The following is a 23,122-nucleotide window of genomic DNA, read 5'->3' on the forward strand; positions in this document are numbered from 1 at the left end:
TGGTAGTGTGACAGGCAATGTGATGCAGTGTCTCAGGGAATCGCCATGTAGCCCCAGCCTTAGATCGTTGCCAGAACTGACTTATAGCTGCTTACTGTACCTCTCCTCTCCCCATTTACAACAAAGGAATGTTCAGTCAACCACTGTGTATCGGGTAAATGTAAGAGATAGTTACCAGCAGATCCAATGTTCATTGGCTAGCTATTGGAGGGTGCTGCATAAAGACTGTATGGATCTGTACATCCTCCATACACTGCTGTACAAGCTGCATACATTGGCCATGTGCCAAATCCATCCACCTGGTAAATCCTTTAAAACCATAAAACAGAAGCTAAATCAGTGCAAATAAACACTAACAAACTCTTTTACATGTACACAGCGCATCATAATAAAATAAAACGTAAATATGTTTTGTTCACGGTGAGTTAGAATCCATTTTTCATAAAAACAATGCAAAAGTCCCAATAGTTTCCTTAGTTATTATAAACAGTTGACTTTTCCTCTACTTTCATAGTTTTATGGAGATTTTACTGTTAGATTAGTTCCATTCACACAGCGCTTACTCTCTGGAGACACATCCAGTCAACACGCAATCCTGTTGAGCCCCTGGTCTGGCATGTCTTGAGGATTACATGTAAATATATGAAACGATTCAAAGCTAAATTCCACAGCCCGTCATAGGCACCTTTTATGAGTGTTACATTCAACAACCTGAAAAAAAAAAAGAAAAAGAAAAAAAAATTAGTAACATTTTAAGTCCTTTGCAGTGCTAAAAATATATTCACTGTAAACATTGGTGGTTAAAAAGCTACAGAAGGCCAGACCACCATGTCAGGCTGCAAAAGTGGTATATTTGTGTAGCATACAGGGTGTATATAATGTGATTTAAAAAAAAAGAGTAGATTATCACTTGCTTATAAAACACAAATGTATAATTTAAAAAGGGAACATATACAGCACATAGTATGATTACACATAAGGCCTCCTTTTAATGAAATATTTAACATTTTTTTATTATATTTTTTTACCTTTTTTATTATTATTTTTTTGCTCAAGCTATCAATTCTGTTTCTGTTTCAGGCAGGATCCTGTAGCAGATTATTTCTTAGTATACTGTGTCTTTCATATTGCTTCAAGCTTACCATGCTAGTTATATTTATATTTTTTAAGCGCTCATATTTCCAGAAGCTACTTTTTTTCCCTTCACATTATTATTAGTCACAGCTGTGGCCCCATTGACTTGAGGAAGAGGTACACTACATTCTAGTATCAAATCATGGAAAACTGGTATTCTGAGAAGTAACATGATGATAATTGGACTAATAATCTTTCCTTTTCCAAGATGTGGAACTTCTTTGCTTGTTTTATGCTATTGCTAATGTATTATATTTTTTTTTATCTGGATATTTATTTGTCATTTATTAGGTCAAAAGTGCTAGCATTTTTAGCTTTTTTTCTGGTTTAAAGCGACTCTGTACCCACAATCTGCCCCCCAAACCACTTGTACCTTCGGATAGCTGCTTTTAATCCAAGATCTGTCTTGGGGTCCGTTTGGCAGGTGATGCAATTATTGTCCTAAAAAAACAACTTTTAAACTGGCAGCCAGATAGAACTGTTGGTCCGAAAGCAGTTCGCTCTCTTGTCATGCCTGTGATCCCGGCCGCATAGGTGCGCTCCCGGGAATATGCGGCCAGGATATTCCAGGGAATCGATGTTGAAATCCCTGGAATATCCTGGCTGCATATTAGCGGGATCGCATTTATGCGGCCGTAGTCACAGCGGACTAAAAGTCCGATGGTCCGCTCATCTCTACAGCCAGGTGCCCAACGGCCGTGGCCTTGATTGTGTATGCATCAGGCTGGCACAACCTCTCCGTCCCTCCTCCCCGCCCTCTTCATCATTAGGAATGCTCCAGGCGGATTGTCTCCTATTCATCACCTGTGTCAGCACGGCACATGGGCTGGATAGTTAAGGCACCTGTGCAGTGTTCAGACAGGAGAAAATGTTCTAGGGGCATTCCTAATGATGAAGAGGGCGGGGAGGACGGACGGAGGAGGGGTGCAAAGTTAGGGCACAGATATTGTAGGCCACTGTAACGCCCGGAGTAGTGGATCCACTGGACCGGCACCAGCGATGGCACAAACCTCACCAGGGAGCGGAGTCTAAGGGGCCGCTGGTTTTCACCAGAGCCCGCCGCAAGGCGGGATGGACTTGCTGCGGCAGGCGACCCCCAGGTCGCTACCCCTGGCTTGGTTGCTGGTGTCGGCAGGCGAGGCGTGGCAGGAGATGGCACAGGCAATAGTCTGCAGATGAGAGAGCACGTGACAGGCTGGACACGGGAACAGGTGGAGTGACAGGGAACAGGAACCAGGAACAGGGACTTGGGACCAGGTAACGGACAGGACTCAGGAACAGGGACTTGGGACCAGGTAACGGACAGGACACAGGAACAACAGGGAGCTGGGCCAAACGCTATGGGAAGCATGTAGAGGCTCCAACCCAGGGAACAGGGCAAGCTGGGATTTATAGGGGAGTGATTAGGTGCAACTACCAATTAGGAGCGCACTGCCCCTTTAAATCTGAGACAGCCGGCGCGCGCACGCCCTAGGAGGCGGGGACGCGCGCGCCGGCCGGCACAGCGGGAGACAGGAGCGTGGAGAGGTGAGGCGCCCCCCGGGGCCGAGGTGATAGCAGCGCCGGGTCCCCGACTATGGACACCGGCTGCTGCATGGGGCAGGAAGCGGTCGCGGCGGCGGCCCGGAACGCGGGACGCCGCCGCGGCTGTGACAGTACCCCCCCCCTTTGGCCTCCCCCTCTTTCTTGCCTGCAGATGGCACAGGAAGCCACAAAGTCTTTGACATCTTGAAACAAACTGGACCACCAGTAGTGGCGAGAGATCCGTTGGCCGGTCTTACGGACTCCAGGGTGCCCGGCCTCCAACGAGGAATGACCCCACTTCAAAATACCTCTTCGAAGCGCAGGGTGAACATGAGTCTTTCCGGGGGGTACTCTCCGAAGCGAGGAGGTGACGACTGGTGCTAGGCGATCAGGCGGTAAAACATGGCAAGGGACTGTGGGTCTGTGGACGAGGACCTTCTGTAAGTTCTCCCGGTGGTGAGAGGACCCGACCTTAGTCTTGGGTACGGAGAGAGGGTACACCTCGGCAGAGAAGGCATCCGCCGAGTCTTGGTCTTCTGCCGGTAGGTCGGATAGAGGCTTGGCTGGGACAGGAAACGACATAGTACACTGAGGTGACCTGAGACACTGGTTGGAACAGTCCTGACCCCAACTGAGAATCTCCCCGGTTCTCCAGTCCAGTTGAGGGGCATGTTCTTGCAGCCACGGGAGTCCCAGGAGGACCGCGGGGGAAGAATGGGGCAGGACGTAGAAGGATATCTCTTCTTGATGTAAAGGACCCACCTGGAGGACTAAAGGTGCGGTCTGGTAGTACACACGGTCGGTAAGAAGTTCGCCTGTGACCGAGGAGATAGTCAGGGGCCTGGCTAGTCGGGTCACGGGTAGCCGCCATCTTTGGACCAATGTTGCCGCAATAAAACTGCCTGCTGACCCAGAATCGATGAAGGCAGTAGTCTGATGATTTCGTCCTGAGAGAGTCCGGATGGAAACTGGCATAGACAGACTTGGAATGGTGGCATTCACACCTAGGGACACCTGTCCCACCGGACCTAGGTGCGAGCATTTTCCGGATGTTTGGGGACGTAGGGGACATCCCAGCCGGAAGTGATCGGAACCACCGCAATAGAGACAGAGATTCTGCTCCAGGCGCCGGATTCTTTCATCAGGCGTCAGGTGAGCCCGTTCCACCTGCATAGGAATCTCAGGAGAGGGTTGGGACATCGAAAGGTCAGGATTCTGGAAAACCGGCGCCAGCTGGGGATGGCGACGGGAACGGGTTAGTAAATGTTCATGCCGAACCTCCTCCTCCCTCTCCGAAAAACGAGTATCAACTCGGGTGGCCAGTAGAATGAGTTCGTTCAGGGAGGTAGGCAGGTCTCGGGCAGCGAGCACGTCTCTCACACGACTAGACAGGCCCTTCTTGAAGGTGGCCAATAGGGCGGCCTCGTTCCAGTCCAATTCGGCTGCCAGGGTGCGGAACTGGATGGCGTAGTCACCAACAGAGGAGCTGCCTTGAGAGAGGTTGAGGAGAGCAGTCTCGGCTGAAGAAGCACGGGCAGGTTCCTCAAAGACGGAGCGAAACTCGAATAGGAAGGCCCGGAGATTGGCAGCAACTGGATCATCACGGTCCCACAGTGGCGTGGCCCAGGCCAGGGCTCTACCTTCTAATAGGCTGATGATGAAAGCCACTTTAGAGCGCTCGGTGGAAAACTGACTACTCAAAAGTTCAATGTGCATGGTGCACTGAGTCAAGAATCCTCTGCACAACTTAGAGTCCCCAGAGTACTTGCTTGGGAGGGCCAGTCGGAGTGAAGAAGAAGCGTCAGGAGGTGGTGTGCGCTGGGCAGTAGTCTGCTGCTGTAAGGCGGCAGTGAGTTGCTGGATCTGCTGTGACTGTTTCTGGATTTGTTGCGCCTGCTGAGTGACCACTCTGGCGACGTCACGGAGATCGGGCACCTCGCCGGGATCCATGGTTGGAGCCTACTGTAACGCCCGGAGTAGTGGATCCACTGGACCGGCACCAGCGATGGCACAAACCTCACCAGGGAGCGGAGTCTAAGGGGCCGCTGGTTTTCACCAGAGCCCGCCGCAAGGCGGGATGGACTTGCTGCGGCAGGCGACCCCCAGGTCGCTACCCCTGGCTTGGTTGCTGGTGTCGGCAGGCGAGGCGTGGCAGGAGATGGCACAGGCAATAGTCTGCAGATGAGAGAGCACGTGACAGGCTGGACACGGGAACAGGTGGAGTGACAGGGAACAGGAACCAGGAACAGGGACTTGGGACCAGGTAACGGACAGGACTCAGGAACAGGGACTTGGGACCAGGTAACGGACAGGACACAGGAACAACAGGGAGCTGGGCCAAACGCTATGGGAAGCATGTAGAGGCTCCAACCCAGGGAACAGGGCAAGCTGGGATTTATAGGGGAGTGATTAGGTGCAACTACCAATTAGGAGCGCACTGCCCCTTTAAATCTGAGACAGCCGGCGCGCGCACGCCCTAGGAGGCGGGGACGCGCGCGCCGGCCGGCACAGCGGGAGACAGGAGCGTGGAGAGGTGAGGCGCCCCCCGGGGCCGAGGTGATAGCAGCGCCGGGTCCCCGACTATGGACACCGGCTGCTGCATGGGGCAGGAAGCGGTCGCGGCGGCGGCCCGGAACGCGGGACGCCGCCGCGGCTGTGACAGCCACAGCCGTTTGACACAGGGCTGCCAGTTTAAAAGTTGTTTTTTAGGACAATAACTGTATCACCTAGGACCCAAGGACAGATCTTGGATTAAAAGCAGATATCCAAAAGTGGTTTGGGGGGGTAAGATTGTGGGCACAGAGTCACTTTAATATTCTACAATAAAAACGATGAGATTGAATCAGACAAGTAAATGTTTATGATCAATAATAAAAGAAATGAACATAAGCCTAAATGAAAGCTTAAAGAGATTTTCCGTGAAAAAACAATTGATAGGCTATCAATAGTTGATCTGTGGGGTGCCGACCCTACTGTTCTTTCTAAGCTGTGCACTCTGGAAATCATGGAATTAAAATCTCTAATCAGCTTGACAGGTACTGCTGCTATTTGGCTTCCTGACCCTATTAGCATGTTGTTTTAACTCTTTCCTTTCCAGATTTCATTGCTTAGCAGAAGCACTGTATACCCTATCCTGATACCTCATCATTCTACGTAATTATAACAGCAATTAGATTCTAAATGAGAATTAGCTATAATACACACTGAACACACTGTAAGGCTATGTTAACATTTCGGGAACATATCTGGGGAAAGCGGACAGCTCCTTAAATAGACGACCACTTGTAATATTCATGATCTTTATAAGCGGCCGTCTATTTACTGAGATAGGCGCATTCCCTCGATATGGGACCATATTAGCATGGATAACTGGATAACAACTTTTCCCCTTTTCACGGGATAGGGAAAAAGTAGGAGATCATGCACTGGGGCATGGAGGGAATTTCCAACCTCATGTACCCCCCGTGGATTCGTATCCAACCTCAGCTTCTGTATTTAGGCTCTATTCTTCTGAATTAGGCTCTATTAATTTCTATGGAGCATTGGAAAGAGCTGAGTATGCCGGAAGAACGCTGTACTCGTGGCTCTATTCATTACCCAGAAGTCAGGGCCCGATGCGGTGATAGGAGGGGGGTACAGAGGTTGGACCACCCCAGTTCTCCTACTTTTCTTCTATCCTGAGGATAGGGGAAAAGTAGTTTTTTCCTGAAATGCCCCTTTAACTAAGAACAAGTGCAAGATAAGCTAAGCAATGTCTTTCCAAGAGTTGCACAACTTATTATTTAATTCTAAATAATTAACACAGAATATTAAAAGCTATAGCAATGTTATATTAGTTTATTTTATTTACTTTCATTTCTAAATGTATGCAATGATCTCTTCTAGGCATTGCAGTATATGCAGTATCTACACTTACTTGTTCAGTAATTTATTTGACAGTTCCTATGACCTACCCAGTGTTCCCTCTAAGCTCTGAACTCTAGAAAGGAAAGTTTAAAACAAAAACATGCATATAAGGTTTAAAAGCTAAATAGCAGCAGTACCTGTTAAGCTGATTGCAGTTTTTAACCTTTTTTTTCAGTGTGCTCAGCTTAGAAAGAACAGTGCCCAACACCCGACTTTCCTGCCGATCATCTGTTCGGTGCCAGCACTACCGTGAGAACGGAGCCAGAAGCAGATTTCTCTATTCAATGTATAGCGGCATTGCAGATGTACTGCAGCCTCGGCTCCTATTTACTTAAAGGGGTTATCATGTGCTTCAAAAACATGGCCACTTTCACCTAGAGACAGCAGAACTCTTGTCTCCAGGTCAGGTGAGGTTTGCAATTAAGCTCCATTCACTTCAATGAAACTGAGTTACAAAACCTGCACCCAAACTGGAGACAAGAGTGCTGCTGTCTCTGGAAGAAAATGGCCATGTTTTTACAGCACTGGATAACCCCTTTAATAAGAGCTGAGGTTACAGTGCCACCCTACAATGCCAACTGCTTCTGTCTCTGTTCACACTGTCCACAATTGTCCAGTAGGGCAGCGTTTCCCAACCGGGGTGCCGCAGCACACCGGTGAGCTGGGAGAACCCGCCAGGGGTGCCGCGGGATCCCGGTGGGAAATGTGCGCTGTCTCTTTCAGCATCCCGAGAAGCTGCGGCCACGCAACTTCTCGAGATGCACGGATCACTTTCATGTTCCGCCCGCACTATGAGCGGGTGGAACATTAAAGTAAGCAGAATATAGGAGCAGGAAGTGTCAGCGTCCTGCTCCTATATTCACTCCCATAGGCCGCCGGCACTTCATGCCAGCACCCTATGGGAGGCCGGGACGTGACCTCTCCGGCAGGCGTGATGATGTGACGTCATCACGCCTGCCGGAAGTCCCGTCCCCGAAGCTCGCAAGATGGAGCACGAAGAGGAGGAGGAGAGCTTCTGCCTGCAGCCACAGTGCGGATTAGGGAAGTAGGACGTTTCTTTTTTTTTTTTTAGGAGCAAAGCAGGGGGCATTATTAGTTCATGGGGGCACCTCTGGGGGCATTATTAGTTCATGGGGGGCACCTCTGGGGGCATTATTAGTATATGGGGGCACCTCTGGGGGCATTATTAGTTCATGGGGGCACCTCTGGGGGCATTATTAGTTCATGGGGGCACCTCTGGGGGCATTATTAGTATATGGGGGCACCTCTGGGGGCATTAGCTCATAGGGGCACCTCTGGGGGCATTATTAGTATATGGTGGCACCTCTGGGGGCATTATTAGTTCATGGGGGGCACCCCTGGGGGCATTATTAGTTCATGGGGGCACCTCTGGGGGCATTATTAGTTCATAGGGGGCACCTCTGGGGGCATTATTAGATCATGGGGGCACCTCTGGGGGCATTAATAGTTCATGGGGGCACCTCTGGGAGCATTATTAGCTCATGGTGGCACAGCAGGGGATCCTACATACAGGGGGCACAGCAGGGGATCCTACATACAGGGGGCATCCCACATTCCTACTCGCTTTACTGCACATAACAGCAAACAGCGCAGTTAATTTGGAAGCCTACAGGAGGGAGAAAGGAAAGGAAGTTGCTAGAAATGTGCGGAGCCTAAATTGCTTGTCTTGCAAGTTCTGAAGAGATGAAAAGTAGCTGGAAGAAATCATCATGGCGGATGGAGAGGAAAAGGGAAAGTGACTCCTCAGATCAAAGAAGACGTCACCTGTGAGTCCCTGTATGACGGTTTTCTTATTTTGTAGAACATTATTTAGTAAAGGTGCCCCGAGGAAAAAAATTTTTCCAAGGTGTGCCCCGAGGTGGAAAAGGTTGGGAAGCACTGCAGTAGGGCACTCGGGTGTCTGCACCGATTAACTTTTGATAGCCCATACGATTTGTCTGTCTATTGTTTTTAGTTTTTTCAAACTGACTGAAATTCTCATGGAATGTATTTGTAGTGGATGTTGTTTTCTGGGATCCACTATATTGCAATGGTTTTTAGTGAAATTTCTTAGGAGGTAAGATAACTCGTCTGCCTATGCTCAGATAAGTTTAACATTTTCTGTAAAGCTCTGCTGACATTGTATAGCTAAACATACTATTCAAAATACAGGAAATCCCTGAGATTTGTGCAAGACTGCAGCACATAGAGTAGTCTGTAAGTGATATTACATCTAAGGCCCCGTTCACACTACGGAATCAGCGCCGAGATTCTTGGCGGAACTCCCCTACACTGACTCGGTTTCGAATCCTGCCTTATATCCGTTACAATAGGAGGGCGAGCCCGCTTCCGCTCTCCGCGCCTTTCTGCTCAAAGAATTCTGTAGTGTGAACGGGCCTTATAGTACTCACAAAATTTAAAGGGGTTATCTGGTGTCAGAAAAACATGGCCACTTTCTTCCAGAGACAGCATCACTCTTGTCAGGCGTGGTTTGCAGTTAAGTTCCATTCACTTCAATGGAACTAATTTGCAAAACCAAACCTGAACTGGAGTCGGGCTGTCTTTGGAAGAATGTGGCCATGTTTTTCTAACACTGGATAACCCCTTAAGTAGAGAAACCTACTTATTACAGTATGATTTAAAGTCAAATTCTTTCTTTTTCAACAAAACTGTAGAAGTAAAAATAAAATCTCCCTGTATTTATCCTGTAAAACTTTCAACATCCATAAAATGGAGCATAACCGCAGTGTCAATTATTTTCAGGGAAGCTGTTATAACCATTTCCAAAATCTGAGCTGTCGATTGGTAAGATTATACATATCCTGTAGAACATGAACTCATATGAAGAAGGGAAAAAGTTGGCCTAGCATTTGTAAATCCAATTGTGTTGACATTTAGTTCTCATCCTAATAGAAATTTACAAAATTCATGGATTTTACAGGTGTAAAATCCCAACAAGAAAAACATAATTAATGGAAATTATGACAGCATTTAGTCTATGTAATACCAAAGCTCACATAAAGAGAATGTTTTATTTCAAGATTGAAATACCAGATCCAACCTAAATTGTACCTCAACTTCCAGAGCATATCCAGGTCAATAATTCATACTATAACAATTTTAAGTGATTGTGGTGTTATATACAGATGAGCATCTAAACCAGAGCGTGATTAGTGGTGAGCATATCCAATTTATGCAGCCACCAGTAATGAGACGGCACACGCTCAGGTTTTGATGGGCCAGAGCATGCTCGATTGTGCTGATCTCTAGTGTTATATGTTGTCTATCAGTTAATATATATATATATATATATATATATATCATGGATGCATAGAAAGAAAGCATTTAGTCAAGTGATATTGTGAGCTCTATTCTTTACACCTCGTATCGTGCACACATTAAGGCATACCCCCAATAAGGCACCAATGCGTTTCAGCTACGGTACGCAGCCTCACTGAGGCTGGGTTCACACTACGTATATTTCAGTCAGTATTGTGGTCCTCATATTGCAACCAAAACCAGGAGTGGATTAAAAACACAGAAAGGCTCTGTTCACACAATGTTGAAATTGAGTGGATGGCCGCCATATAACAGTAAATAACGGCCATTATTTCAATATAACAGCCGTTGTTTTAAAATAACAGCAAATATTTGCCATTAAATGGCGGCCATACACTCAATTACAACATTGTGTGAACAGAGCCTTTCTGTGTTTTCAATCCACTCCTGGTTTTGGTTGCAATATGAGGACCACAATACTGACTGAAATATACGTAGTGTGAACCCAGCCTTAACATGGACAGTATCATGCAATGGTTCAAAGTTACAATACCCCTTAAAGGGGTGTTAAAGGGGTAATGCTCAGTGAAGGGGTGGGTGAAAAACATAACATCCACCTACCCTCTTGACTCTTGCACTGGCGCCCGTGCTCCATTGCTCCGGTCCCTTTGTGTGCATGCACTTCCTGGGATTGAGACGTGATGTAGCAGGCGAAACACAGCTACAGCCGCTGAATAGCTGAGCGGGCCCAATACATCACGTGTCAAGACTAGAAAATGGCCGCACACTGGGGAACCGAAGCGGTGGAATTGGGTGCCAAAGCGGGATTCAGGGAGGTAAGTGGATGTTATTCTTTTCATCCACCCCCCTTCCCGGGCATCACCAAATAGGGGTCCTAGTTATCCAAACACGGACACTTGGCTGTGTCTACAATTTATTTAGGTTTGGTTCTGCATTCACTCAAGATTTGAATTTATTTAGAGGTCTGGGGTCTGAATTAATTCAGGAGTCTGCTATAGAGTAAGGGCCCTATTCCACGGGACGATTATCGTTTGCATAATCATTAACGATAAACGATCCAAACAACCGCTATTGCGTTCACCCATTTACATGGATCAGACTAGGTATGAAGAGAGACAAGGGTCATGTGCCGCGGGGTCCAATAAGGAGATAACCAGGGGTGGGGGGAGTTCAGGGGTCAGACCTGCAGTTTCCTACTTTTCCTCTACCCCGTGGATAGGGAAAAAGTTAACTTTTCCTGAATACCCCTTTAAGAAAAATAAAAATGGTATATAGGCGCTAAATCCCAAACAATATGATAAAAAAAATACATACAAATAAGAAAAGATATATACACATAAAAAGGCCATTAGGATAACGTGTTTCCAGGATCTGCCCCTTCATCAGATCCAAAAAAGGCAATCATGTCTGTATGTCTGACTAAACGCAGCATTAATACGTACAAAATGGTGCCAATATCTGTGGGCGGGCATTGAAATGATTTTCACGGATTATAAAAAGATCACATAATGCTGTACGATTTATTTATCATAGGCAAAGTCATGCTAATAAAAGGATAAGAGACTTACTGACAAAACAGATAACATAATAACATACTGACAAGTTACGCAACTGGGAAGTGACGAGCCAGTGATCTCATGATGTAGTTTAAAATGTTTCCTTTTAAAACTGTACCACCACCTTACCATCACCTAAACATTAAGGGATATGGATATGTACTGGATATTTAAATTAGATATAACCATGCCACAGAATCTGAAGGAGACTTTTAAAGGGGTACTCTGGGCAAGCTTAGTTTGAAAAAAGCTCAGACGTTGGAAGTCCAACATCACAGTACGCCAGCGTTCCAGCGCTGCCATTCTGTGCCGAGACATCAGCTACAGAGGGCTTTCCCACCCTCCTCTATAGACACAGCGCTGTGCTGTACTGTGTAGCATTGATCAGTATATGTAATCTAATGATTGCATATAAAAGTACCCTAGGGGGACTCATAAAGTGTAAAAAAAAAAAGATCAAAATCATCTTTTCCACCAGTATGATACCAATAAAAACTATGGCAAAAAAAAATCTCCAACTAGTTCTGTTATGGCTCCATTGTTGTTTTATGCCAACATGATTTTAAACACAATTCCAAATATAGCATCTCTATCCATTACGATTATTTTTTATCCATATCCATTGTTTTTTCTCACCGACATGAATATAAATGCAGTTCTGAACTATGGTAAGTATCGTATTCACCAGGCACAATAACAACTTGAAGTAAATCTATGGGGAGAAAAAAATCCATAAAGCTATGACTGACCATTTGCTTCTCAGAACTATTTTATACTAACATCAGGCGTTAGTTACAATTTGATTAAAGTGCATATCTGCATAAGCTTCAAGGTTCCTGATTAGGTCCCTAACTTAAAAATGGAGCAGCCACAATAACAACAGCGTCGGGGGCGGGAGCCCCTGAAGGAAGCTGGAGCGTAGAGTAGGTACAGTATGCTCCAGCCAGCGGGGGGGTTAATGGGGCGGTCTCCTTACATACTCACAGCAGGATGTCAATCCCGCTGCGAGTATGTCTTTCCATAGAAACTACAGGCAAGGCCTGTGTGTTTGTACCCCCGGGTATATGCACACTGAGCAATTCTCGAGGAATTGAAGCAGAAAGTTTTTTGCTTGAAATTTCTCACCTTTTCAGCTCTGGCAGAATTTGAGCAGAATTCAAGCAGAATGCAAGTAGAATTTAAAACGGTACTCCGGCCATAACTGAAAAACACCCCCGGGCTGGAGTACTTCTTTAAGCTCCCATTGACTTCTATAGGATTCTTCTAGCAGAATCTGCCCAAAGAATTGACATTGCTCTGTACATATTTTCGGGAGGAATTTCAAGCTGAAATAAGAGAGGATTCCTCTTCAATTCCTCACCTATTCCTCTTCAATTCCTCACCTATTCCTCACCTATTCCTCAGTGTGCACAAACACAACAGTAGGAGACCCGAGAATGTGCACAATCCACTCCATGGACAAATTACCAAAAGGAACCATGCTCATAAGGGGATTGCCAGCTACAGCACACTGTCAGGACCTCAGGTACGGCCCAGGTGTTGACAGATTCTCTTCAATAAGTTGTATAGAATTATGTGATCTTTTTTTTTTTTTTTTTTTTTTTTTTAATCCATGAAAATAACTGCAATGCCTGCCCACAAACTTTAGCACCATTTTATTTGTGTATAAATGCTGTGTATAGTTGGACATACATGATTGCTATTTCTGGATCTTTTTAAGTGGAGATAACTTTCATTGTTTTATGTTTTGTTTTGTTTGTTTTTTTTGTCTCATTAAAGGTCCTATTGTTTGGGATTTAGAGCCTATATCCTGATTTTTATTTTTCCTAAGAGAACAATTTTTTTCTTATTTCCCTTCTGTGTTATATCTATACACGTCCCTGGGCTGAGCTACATTCTTCCCTGGTTACGCTCAAAAGGACACGGCTGCAGTATATTCCCAGCGACACAACACTGCCATCATTGACAGGAAAGCAATATACATTATATTAATGCTCATCATACCTGCTAAGGTGGTAATGTTGGTAATGTTATTGTTTGTATAGTAGTAGGTAGTATACACCTATCCAAATAGCAATTTGAACTTCAATTCCAATAAAACATACACTTTATTTAACCATAGTAAAATTCCTAGGCTTCATAAAACCATCCGTGATACATGAGATTTTACTATGTTTTACTATGTTTAAATAAACAGTTCTATCAGAACTGGAATTTACCTTGTTATTTGGTTGCTTCAAATCGGGAACTGGCCCAAGTAATCACAGCCAATCCCTGGACTTCATTGAGATGGGATGTGGGATTCAGATTTTTTTTCTCACTTTTCTACCTTGTGTATACCTATACCTAACAAAATGTTGCACTTTTATTTGTTTTGTACTGATTGTGTGGTTTTTCTATTTAAAGGGCAACTGTCCCGTCTTCCATAGGATAGTGGATAACAAGCTGATCACTGTGGGTGCTAAGAACAAACTGTGCTCCATTCCTTTTATGTCACATAGACTTTATTATTTGGCGCGGGATATTAGGAAATGGAGGAGGAGTGGGGGAAGTAAATGTTCGAAATGTGGTATGGAAGAGGCCGATTTGGATCATCACTGGTGCAGATGTAGGTGTATAACAAAATTTTGGAATAATGTTTAAAAAAAAAAATAGGGGATATTTATGCACTAGGTTTAGAGAAAGAGTATGTGTATGCGATTTGGGGGAATATCACTTTATTGAATTTGAATAGAGTTGTACAAGGGGTGATTTATAAATTACTTTTTGCTGCTCAAATTTTAATTGTGATGAAATGGATGGATTATAAAGCCCCTTTCATAAGAGACTGGAAAGAACTAGCAAATAAGATACTGAGTTATGAATTATGTATCCATAAAAACAAAAGATGGTGGCCAAAATTGAAGAAATGTGTGGAGAAGTGGAGGGATCATTGGAAATAATAGTGTGGGTAACAGACTTAGGAAAGTTTGGGTAATAAATCTATTATTATCAATATTATTATTGTTTTTTTTTTGTTTGTTTTGTTTTTTCTTTTGTGTGTGTTTTGTCTCCTCCAAGAGTAAAGCAGGGTTTGGGGTGGCAATGGGGGTAGGTTAGTATAGGGAAGCTAACCATGACTGTATTTCATACTGAAAAAGAAGGAATGGTCTGACAAGAAATGGTTAATGTGGAATTTAATCCGGATTGGGTGACCCCGGACGCCCACTGTTTGGGTGATAGATGTGGAGGGGAATTATATAGGAGGATAAGGTGGATAGGAGGGGGAGTAGTGAAAAAAATAATAAGTGAGGTGTATGCAAATTCCTCATGATTGGGGAGGGCGTTGAGAGGGTCATCCTTGAAGGAGGAGATGGTAATATCATATTTTGGATAAGTTGAATTAGGAAAGGGTCGATGGGAATAGAGGGGGAGAGAGGGTTGGAATGGGTATTCTCTAAGAGGGGATGTTATATTTTGGGATATACAAGTAGGAATTAACTTGTTTACTCTTTTAAAATATGATGTATTTATGATTGTAAAATTAATAAAAATTTAATTTAAAATACTAAAAAAAATAACGGCCGATGAAGGGCAATAAGCTTAGCCAGGTGTGCATTTAACTTCTGTGTGGTCAAAAGGTTGTGGGAGTAGTGCTGTCTCCTTGTGATGGCTTCAGACAGGGACCGTCACTGTTCTCCACAGAGGAGGCAGAGGTAGAAGTCAGTGACTGACTGTTTTCAACCAAGAATGCAGAATCCTGGCTTGCAACGATGGGCTGCGCGGTGGTAGCTGCAGCCATCTGTTGTTTCCAGCAAGAAGTCGTGTTGGGGTCCGTTTCTTCTAGGTAGTGGGATGGTGGCGCTCCATATGCTGACGCATAGAAGTGGTGCCTGGGTTTTAACCCAAACCCCAACCAACTTTATGGTCACAGATGCTGCAGATGTCTGCATGGTCTTTGCTGCAACAAACACAGAAGAACTGCCAGACTGCTGATCGCAGTGGGCGGTTCTTCGGAGCAGGCACACAGCTAGGCTGTTTTGGAGTGCTGCCGCTGCCTTGGGGTGCCTGTTAAGTACCTTGCCGACATCTACTGGCTGACTCTGTAGGCCTACCCTTTTTCTTCCGGAACCCAGGAGCCGTAGATAGGACCTGATGCTGGATTGGTGGAAGAAATACAGCTCCATTCCCTGATGATGATGCTTAGGATGACATTTGTGGACCAAAATTTCACCTGGGGTCTACAATATCATCAACGTAATTCCTTTCCTAAGCTGTGCCCCTACTGGTGCCTTACTAGATGGGACAGGCCACAGATGTAACCTAATACTGAATACTTTAATATACATGGATTGGAAGGGGTTTGACAGGGACTTGAATGTGTTTTGTAAGATTTTTGTCAAGTGTGTTTTTACAGTGCAGCAGGAACTCAACTATGCAGGAACACTGAGTTCACTTCACCCACAGCACACACAGACTGGTTTCACTAGACACTGGCTTCACAGCACCCACACACTGGGATACCAATGGGTTAATTTCACTCACAGCATCACAGACTTGTTTCAATGGACATTGGCTTCAAAGCACTCACACACTGGGATATCAATTAGGTTAACTGCACCCACAGCACCCACAGACTGTATTCACAGGCCACTGTGGCAACGCTAACACACTGGGATACCAATGTGTTAACCATCCACAGCACTCACTGACTGGGGTAACTGGACACTGACTTCTCTTCTACACACTGAGATAACTTCTCACACACAGCCAACTGCTCTCCTCCAGGAAGTGCCATACTATAAATAGAGTGTAAGGGGTGCATGTTAATATCACAGGTAGACATGCATGTGATTGGATGGCTGCAAGGGATTATGGAAAATACCTTACTCTTGCCAAATGACAGTACTGTAACTAAACATGGATGTCCGCCATCGCAGCCACCATGTTTAGCGAATTTCTTAACAAATCGCATGGAATTCGCTTTGCAAAATAAAGCAAATTAACAGCATGATTCGCAGCAAATCCAGCTTGGCTGGATCCACTTCACTCATCTCTAGTTATATCTAGAGATGAGCAAAACAGCCGGAAACTTGTATGGCGGGGTTCCTGAATTTTGGGTCTAATTAGTTAATATTCACAGATCGAATCTTAACAAATTTTAATAAAACAGCCAAACTATAGTAGCTACAGTACTGGGGCTATTACATAATGAAAAATTTGTTAATGCATGTTGGAATTGGAAAATCAATCGCTTCTCGGCCTTTTGGCAAAAGATCAAGTGTAGTATCTGTTCTTATCAGTTTAATATCTGATACGTCCCCTATCTGGGGACTATATATTAAATGGATTTTTAGAACAGGGAGATGGAAAAAGAGCTTGCTCTGTCCTCTCCATGCATTGACCTGGTATTGCAGTGCTTCCAGGTTCAGTGCACCAAAAAAAAAAAAAATTGGAAAATCACAATTTAAAAAAAATGTCAATCACCCATGGAGAGCAGAGGACCAGCGGCATAACATCATTTTTCTCCAAGGAAAGTGGTGGACATGGGTGGACCAGCAGCGTATAATTACCTTTTCTCCATGGACATCATTGGACACTGGTGGATCAGGAGGTGGTGGGGCAGGGGCAGCACTCAGACTCTCTTCGACCCTGAGCGGCCTAGTGCAGACAGTTGAGGTTGGTAACTGTAGCGGGACTTTCCTTTTTTCATTAATACTGGAGAAATGTAAAAAAGCCAACATTTTTAGACCCCCAGAAAGTAAAATTACGGTATTTCGACAGTTAAGCTGAATGGGCCATCCAACTTCCAAAAAATTGAAATTAAAACCTAGTGAATTGGGATATACTAAAATAGACCATAAAACCCCACCAACAAAAGAGAAAAGACCAAAAAAATCCCAAAGTGCAAAATTGTGCATATTTGGTCGCATCAAATGCAGAAAAATTGTAATAAAAAGCGCTCAAAAAGTTTCCGATAGAAAGAACACATCATGGCGCAAAAAATGACACCTAACACAGCCCCATAGACCAAAGGATAAAAGCGCTATAAGCCTGGGAATGGAGCGATTTTAAGGAACATATATTTGTTAACAATGGTTTGAATTTTTTACAAGCCATCGGATACAATGAAAGTTATACATATTACATATCGTGGTAATCATAACGACTTGAGGAACATATATAACAAGTCAGTTTTACCCCGGGGCGAACGGTGTAAAAACGAAAAGAAAAAACAAATAAAAGAGATGCGTTTTTTTTTTTTCAATTTCACCACACATTGAATTTTTTTCTGGTTTCACAGTGTACTGTATGAAAAAATTCAGCCTGTCTTTGCAAACTACAATTAGTGGCGCAAAAAATAAGGGCTCATGTGGGTTTCTAGGTGAAAAAATGCAAGTGCTATGGGAAAAAGGAAAACACAAAAATTGAAATTGGCCGGGTCCTCTAAGGGTTAAAATCTATGTTAGTTTACTAGGGGTATTTGCTAAAGGACTATACTAATAATTTAAGAACTAAAATGGCTAAAAAAAGTGGCTTAACCCTTAAAGGACCGGGCCAATTTCAAGTTTTGCGTTTTAGTTTTTTCCTCCTTGTGCTTAAAAGGCCATAGCACTTGCATTTTTTTCACCTAGAAACCCACATGAGCCCTTATTTTTTGGGCCACTAATTGTACTTTGCAATGACAGGCTGAATTTTTTCATAAAGTACACTGCAAACCAGAAAAAATTTCAATGTGTGGTGAAATTGAAAAAAAAAAACGCATATTTTTTATTTGGAGGGTTTTCGTTTTTACTCTGTTCGCCCTGGGGCAAAACTGACTTGTTATATATGTTCCTCACGTCGTTACGATTACAACGATATGTAATATGTATAACTTTCATTGTATCTGATGGCCTGTAAAAAATTCAAACCATTGTTAACAAATACATGTTACTTAAAATCGCTCTATTCCCAGGCTTATAGCGCTTTTATCCTTTGGTCTATGGGGCTGTGTGAGGTGCCATTTTTTGCGCCATGATGAGTTCTTTCTATTGGTACCTTGACTGCGCATATGCGACTTTTTGATAGCTTTTTATTACAATTTTGCTGGATTTGATGCGACCAAAAGTGCGCAATTTTGCACTTTGATTTTTTTGCGCTTACGCCATTTACCGCATGAGATTGTAAATGTAATTAATTAATAGCTTGGGTTATTACGCACGCGGCGATACCAAACATGTTTATTTATTTTATTTTTTTTAATTTATAACATAGGAAAAGGGGGGTGATTCAAACTTTTATTAGGGGAGGGGGCTTTTTATTAAAAACAACACTTTTATTTGTACTTTTACACTTATACTGGAAGCCCCCCTGGGGTTAGGGTTATTCCCCCTGGGGGACTTCTAGTATAAGTGCACTGATCTCTCATACAGATCTACTAGCTGTATAGATATGCAGCATAGATCGATGAGATAGGCACATTGATTGCTTCCGGCTGCTGCAGCCGAAAGCATCCGAGTGCCGAGCCGGGATCAGCGCCATTACGGCGCTGACCCCGGAACGAGTAAGATGTGTGGATCGCTCACCCGGGACAACGTCCCGGAGGAGCGACGCACCCCACTAGACATCAGGGAATGGCTGCATCAAGTAATCGGATGCAGCTGTCAACTTTGACAGCTGCATCCGATTACTTTGTTAGCGGGCATGGTGATCGGACCGTACCCGCTAATAGCCGCAGCCCTGGGCTACGAGCGGCACCCGGGACCGTGGCAGTTCAGAGCGCGGCCGCCGCGCGGCCCCGCTCTGAACGCATGGAGGCGGCCCTGGACGTACACGTCCAGGGTCGCCTAGGGGTTAAAGGGGTTGTCCAGCGAAAATTTTTTTCTTTCAAATCAAATTTGATGCCAGTTTTAACACCCCGATCCACATTGTGCTAGGCAAGACTCTTTTGAATTAGATGGGGGGCATCCCTCTCTGTGTGTTGGCATAGTAAGATTAGTGGCTCATTCCTATTTACCCCTACAGCTATTAAAAGCATGAAAAAGTGCCCGTCTGCCCACTTTGGTGCCAGTTGATACACCGAGAACCACTATGGGCCAGGCTTGACTCTTTTGGGTATGGCATCCCTCCCCGTGTGCCGGCAGGGTGATATCAGTGGCCCAAACTTATTTAACCATCTGAGAACACCAGTTACTTATTAAAAATAAGGGAAAATGCCCATTTGCCCACTTTGATGCCAGTTTCTACCCCCAGCACCACAGTTTTGGCTGTGATATGGGTCATCACTCTGTATTGGCAGTGTGAGATCAGTGGCTCAAAGTCAATTATGTTTTTAAATCAAAATGTTGTGTTCCTACATTGATGCCCATTGTTATGCCAACCACTGGGTATTTTAGTTTGTTTTCACTTGCTTTCCCCTCAGGGCACTTTATTTAAAGGTATTTAATTTATTTAGGGAATCTTCACATGTACCAGATCCGCAGCGGATTTCATGCTGTGAGTTTGCAGCGAAATCCGCTGCGGATCCTTGTATAGTGAAGGTCTATGGGGTCCCATACCCACAGAGAAATTTTCATTGCGCTGCCAGTATGTGACCCGGCCCCTTTGACCCCCCCGCCTGCAGCCCTGGCCTGGCCCCTTTGACCCCCCCGCCCACAGCCCTGGCCTGAAGCATACATTACCTGCTCGGCGCCGCGGCTGTGTGAGTCTCCCCTCGCTCCCCATCAGCCACTCAATGCACAGGGAGCCGAAAGCGTCACACAGTCGCTGCGCTAAGCAGTTAATATATGCTGCCGGTCGGGCCTGTGGGCGGCTGGATGCGGGGGGTTAACGAGGCCAGGTCACATATCCGCACGAAATGAAAATTCTGCGGGTATGTGACCCCATAGACCTTCACTTTGCCAGGATCTGCAGCGGATTTCGCTGCAAACTCGCAGCGTGACATCCGCTGCAGATCCAATACCTGTGAAGCTACCCTTATCCGCTGCAAATCCCTGCCCTGTACATTGTGGGCAGACAAACTTGCAGCGGGATGCATATCCCGCTGTGAGTTTATCAGCAGCCCGCCCTGTTAACCCCCCCCGCGCCGCCGGAGCCTATACTTCACCAGGTGAAGTATACACTCTGGCGGCCAGGGGGTTAATGGGGTGGGCTGCGGGCAAACTCCCAGCGGGATGTGCATCCCGCTGCGAGTTTGACTGCCATTGAGTGCACAGGGCAGGGATCCGCAGCGGATTTCGCTGCAAATTCGCAGCAAGAAATCCGCTGCGGATCCGTTACGTGTGAACGCACCCTTAACGTAGCTTCACACGTACCATATCTGCAGCAGATTTGACTAAATAAATGAACACAGCATCAATTCCGCATTGTCAAATCTGCGGCGGTACGGTACGTGTGAAGCTACCCTTAGGGTAAATTCTGATCAATATAAATTCTTATCAATTTTCTGTAAAAAAAAATGGCTAAAATGATCTAAAAAAAAAAAATCCTGTGAATAAGAAACTGGCTGAATAAGAATAAGCAGCTGTGGGCAGTGTGAGTGCAGGGCAGTATATGGCAGAGCACAGCCTGGTGCCCCCCCTCCCTGTGAGGTAGTGAGTGACATAGCAGAGAGTGAGGTGTGTGAGGAGTGGAGCTGTGTGAGTGTCTATCACTAGTGGGAGCTGCAGGGAAAGCAGGCGAGCAGTGAGGAGAGAAGGCGAGCAGAGCAGCCAGTGCCGGCAGTGCTACCTGGAGGAGCCGCAGAGCCCGGCTGTCACCTCACCCTGCCGGAGGGACGGAGGACACACGGACACAGTGAGGTGAGTGCTGGCGGGAGACGCCACATGTGGCACTGTACACACTGCACAACTTGCCGGTACCGTCCCGTCCATTACACTGCTGTGCCAGAAAGTTGTGTGGTGACCGGGGCACACATCACCTGGACGCTGCCTCCTGCCCATAGATGTGCTGCCTCACCCCAGTGTGCCAACAGGATGTGCCATCCTGTTCCACCAAGCTGCCCCTCACCATTATCACTGACACAGCCGGGTGTGCAACACAACTACAGTGTGTAACCAGGGACGGCAGTGTGCTCAGCGTGTGTATATAGCCGTGTCTGTACTGTATAGTAGTGTGTATATAGCTGTGTCTGTACTGTATAGTAGTGTGTATATAGCTGTGTCTGTACTGTATAGTAGTGTGTATATAGCTGTGTCTGTACTGTATACTGTCTCTATACATACAGTATCTATATGTCTACAGTATAGTAGTGTGTATATAGCTGTGTCTGTACTGTATACTGTCTCTATACATATCTCTATGTCTCTATATGTCTACAGTGTAGTAGTGTGTATATAGTTGTGTCTGTACTGTATACTGTCTATACATATCTATATGTCTACAATATAGTAATGTGTATACAGCTGTATCTGTACTGTATACTGTCTATACATATCTATATGTCTACAGTATAGTAGTGTGTATACAGCTGTGTCTGTACTGTATACTGTCTCTATACATATCTATATGTCTACAGTGTGGTACTGTGTATACAGCTGTGTCTGTACTGTATACTGGCTCTATACATATCTATATGTCTCTATATGTCTTCAGTGTAGTAGTGTGTATATAGCTGTCTGTACTGTAAACTGTCTCCATATATACATATCTATATGTCTACAGTGTAGTGTGTATACAGCTGTGTCTGTACTGTATACTGTCACTCCATATATACACATCCATATGTCTCTATCTGCTTACATGTTTACAGTGTAGTGTGTATACCATCCCACATCTAGCTGTGTCTGTACGGTATACTGTGTGTATAAATACATGATATCTATACGTCTCTATTTGCTTTATCTGCTACCTGTCTATAGTGTAGTGTGTATACAGGCGCAGTAGCTGTTTCTGTACTGTATACATTATGTCTATATGTCTCTCTATCCACTTATCTGTCTCACTATCTCATACATAATATTCTATCTATCTATCTATCTATCTATCTCCTATCTATCTATCTATCTATCTATCTATCTATCTATCTATCTCCTATCTATCTATCTATCTATCTATCTATCTATCTATCTATCTATCTATCTCCTATCTATCTATCTATCTATCTATCTATCTATCTATCTATCTATCTCCTATCTATCTATCTATCTATCTATCTCCTATCTATCTATCTCCTATCTATCTATCTCCTATCTATCTATCTATCTATCTATCTATCTATCTATCTATCTATCTATCTATCTATCTATCCATCTTTCTCACATGTATCTGTCTGTCTACCTACCATGTCTCTCACATCTCACTCTCTTTCTCATCTATATGTGGTAGGTAATAGGAGCCCAGCAGGTTCAATCTGTGGTCTGGCTGCTTGCAATGATCCAAGACCAAAATAAATGCCAAATTTTTTTCAACCCCCTCCCAAGGCTTGAGAAAGATCCCAGGAGGGGATTGAAACATTGTACTGTTATATGTGTGGCACACCATGCACTAAAGTCCCAAAGTTCTCACCCTAAGGGAGCATTTACACTGTCTGTAATTACGGACCATGTGCAACACAATGAACTTTAAAGTTCGGAGCTCAGAAACTGTTTAAAGCTTTACGCTACTGTACTGACACTGTACTGATAGGAGTCTGGCAGCGGCTTGTTCCTCTCTCCCTATTGAGCACACTCAGCTGAGGCCAATGTGTTTGGGAAGAATGGGGACTGGCTGTTAGCCCAACAAGCCAGTGTTGCCACTTACCA

The 23,122-nt window shown here is 44.8% G+C and overlaps 1 protein-coding gene, 1 long non-coding RNA gene and 1 other non-coding gene across 4 annotated transcripts in view; 2 read left to right on the forward strand and 1 right to left on the reverse strand.

Annotated features, from left to right (window-relative positions):
* Positions 1 to 203: 203 nt before the first annotated feature.
* Positions 204 to 17,086, reverse strand: LOC138797744 (uncharacterized). The gene is made up of 3 exons (XR_011363983.1): positions 16,973 to 17,086; positions 564 to 711; positions 204 to 309 (listed from the first exon to the last, which is right to left on the reverse strand). It is a non-coding gene; the product is annotated as an uncharacterized lncRNA (long non-coding RNA).
* On the forward strand, positions 16,650 to 16,841 carry LOC138797981 (U2 spliceosomal RNA). Its single transcript, XR_011364060.1, has one exon. It is a non-coding gene; the product is annotated as a U2 spliceosomal RNA (small nuclear RNA).
* A 3,975-nt stretch (positions 17,087 to 21,061) lies between the features above and the next one.
* BMPR1B (bone morphogenetic protein receptor type 1B) overlaps positions 21,062 to 23,122 on the forward strand; it is a 316,599-nt gene continuing 314,538 nt past the window's right edge. For both annotated transcript variants that reach the window (XM_069978340.1, XM_069978342.1), the window contains exon 1: positions 21,062 to 21,181. The gene's annotated coding sequence lies outside the window, so the exon portion shown is untranslated. The remainder of the gene's footprint in view (positions 21,182 to 23,122) is intronic.

The sequence above is a fragment of the Dendropsophus ebraccatus genome, chromosome 7 (assembly GCF_027789765.1).
Source record: "Dendropsophus ebraccatus isolate aDenEbr1 chromosome 7, aDenEbr1.pat, whole genome shotgun sequence".
Lineage (NCBI taxonomy): Eukaryota > Metazoa > Chordata > Amphibia > Anura > Hylidae > Dendropsophus > Dendropsophus ebraccatus.